Genomic DNA, 2,893 nt, shown 5'->3' on the forward strand with positions numbered 1-2,893 from the left:
GGCGGAGGCTGACTCATCGCAAACATGTCTCATCCGTGAGTCATCCTTTCTGATGTGTGGGATCGGAATTCACCTTGAACGACCCGAGCACATCCGAAATCTCCTTCCCGGAGGTTTATTCAAAACACAAGGCAGAAGGAAGGAAAACCTCCTCGTTACAAAGGAAAAGAGAAAATGATCCTGCTCTTTGGGTTACGCAGGACTGAGACTTCCCTAAGAAACAGTTAAGATGATCCAGTTCCTAATCCACAGTCGCCAGGCGGGAGGGGTCCTTGGGGGGGTAGGTGCAAAAGGGGATGAACAAGCACAAACTGGCAGTTCCTGAAGAGTCACAAGGCCACGAGGGACAGCACACGGGGTAGACTCAGGAATATTGTCATAACCACGTGTGGTGCCAGGCGAGGACCACACAAATCGGGAGACCCCTTTGCAAATGATGTAAATGTCTAACCACCATGCTGTACGCCGGAGACGAATGTAATATGGACGGCCGACTGTAATTGAAAAGGAACAAAGAAAATTAAAAAAAATAATCATATAGTTCAAACTCCTCGTTTGGAAGCTGAAGGAGGTGACACGCAGCAACGGAAACTCGGCGGGACCGTGACACAGCTTTATCTCCGTCCAGTCTGCAGCTCTGGAGGTGGGACCGTCACATAGGACCGGCCGCAGGTAAAGCATGGTATGGAAACGGCTCCTGCGGGTAGTTCTGACCCCAGGAAGACTGTTTCACATCAGGAACGGAAATGGTACGCAAAGAGCCACCTGGGAAAAACGTCATCCGCATTGCGTGACTGACGAGGATAAATAATAGTAATAGGAAAGCGTATTTTTGTTACACCTGAATTTATTTTGACAGCTGCTTGTGTCGGGAACATGAAAGTTTTCAAATAAAGGCTCACATTTACGAATAAAGGCTTACAAATGATGATAAGCACCGCGTTTATGCAAATTTGCAAACCTACTTTTTTTGGCTTCAGCAGTGAGACATTTGACTGAGCTTTCTCAAAGTCCCATTTCCCACAGGTGCGTCACACCTTCGGGCCCAGGTGTGTGTGTGTTCATACTTGTATTCTAGACGCTCAGGCAAATAAACATACAAAACCATGCATATTTCCCGTCCGTTTTTGCTGACAAACAGGACAGTAGGTACCACATGTATTTTTGTCTTTTTCTGGAGGTCGGATTTTAAATGATTCCTTTTTCTCTTTTTTATGGAATTTACTTTGGGTTGGCATGCATTCTTGAAACATGCTCAAATCTCTCAATCCGCTTCTGGGTTTAATCCCTATAGTACCGAGAATTTTTTTTTTTTTTCCTTTTTCAGCCGGCCTCCCATCCCCCCTTGCATCTGCTCACCAGCCGTTTGTTTTCGGAGTCTATGCGTCTGTTTCTGTTTTGTTCATTTATTTATTTTAATACTTAGATTCCTCATATAAGTGAGATCACATGGTGTTTGTCTTTCTCTGTCTGACTTATTTATTTCACTTAGAATAATACTCTCTGGGCCCATCCGTGTTGTCACAAACGGTAGGATTTCATTCTTTTAGACGGCCGAGTAATATTCCATCGTATATACCTGTTCTTCACTCAATGTCTGGCTGGGCACTCAGGCTGCTTCCGTGTCTTGACTGTCGTAAACAGTGCTGTGGTGAGCACAGGGCTGCAGAGAGATGTTTTCGAACGCGTGTTTCGGTTTTCTTGGGATAAATACCCAGACATTGGGATGGCTGGATCCTAAGGTGGTTCTGTTTTCGATTTTCTGAGGACCGTCCACACTGTCTTCCACAGCGGCCGCGCCGATTTGCAGTGCCACCGACAGCGCCCGAGAGAGTTCCCTTTCCTCCACATCGTCACCAACAGGTGTTGCTGTCGGCGTCTCGATTCTGCCATTCTGACAGGTGTGAGGTGAGGTCTCATTGTGGTTTTAATCCGCCTTTGTCCGCTGGCTCGTGGTGCGGAGCATCCTTTTGTGTCTGACGGCCATCTGTACGTCCTCTTCGGAGAACTGTCTATTTGTTTTGGTTTTCCACTTAAACCGCCAACTTGCCAAATCACTTTTTTAATTGTGGCCAGATCCACATGCAACTGAGCATCTTACCCGTGGTTTAAGCGCTCAGCATAACCGTGCTAAGTATCCCCACGCTGTTGTGCAAGCCATCTCCAGAACTTTTCGTCTCGCGAAGCCGAAACTCTGTTTCCTATTAAACAACCACTCCCTGTTCCCCGCTCCCTCCAGCTCCTGGCTCTCTTAATATTTTAAGGACAATGCACGGCTCTACCGTGCGAGGGAACCGGGCTGAACTAAAATCCCCCGCTGCTGGACACCTCGATTCCCTCCACTTTTCGCATCCCAGGTATCATCGTGGGGATGACCTCTGGCATCGAACAGACGCCGATGATTAATCTAATCACCTCCCACACAGTATGGCGCACCTGCTGCAGAAGACAGAGGTGACCTTTTCCCTCACGCCCGTTAGACTTCAGTTGAGGGAATCAGAAAGAAAAAAATAAATCCGAGGAATCTTCAATGCAGTATGAGAACATGAGGCCACTGCAACACACGTCACTTGGGTATAAGGACTATTTTGAGCAGGAGGCAAGTGAGAAGTGACCCATGCGGAAAGCAGCCTTCACGAACCCTCCTGCTGAGTTACCTGCTGTGAGCAGCTTCTTGGGACAGGCGAGGAAGGCCATGCATCCCCGCTCCGGGGGATTCACAGCCACGGGCAGGGTGCAGAGGGTGGGCGCTGAGAGGCGCTTGCTCAAACAGCCTCCGCTCACCAGGGTCCCCTGCATGCTGATGTGTCACGGTCCCCCTACCCTAGTGCCTTTAGCCTCCCGACGCGGGGGCGGCCCATTTGGGGGGAAGGCGCCTTGTCACCCGTCCGGG

Source organism: Pteropus vampyrus, unplaced genomic scaffold (genome assembly GCF_000151845.1).
Source record: "Pteropus vampyrus isolate Shadow unplaced genomic scaffold, Pvam_2.0 Scaffold407, whole genome shotgun sequence".
In the NCBI taxonomy this organism is placed as follows: domain Eukaryota; kingdom Metazoa; phylum Chordata; class Mammalia; order Chiroptera; family Pteropodidae; genus Pteropus; species Pteropus vampyrus.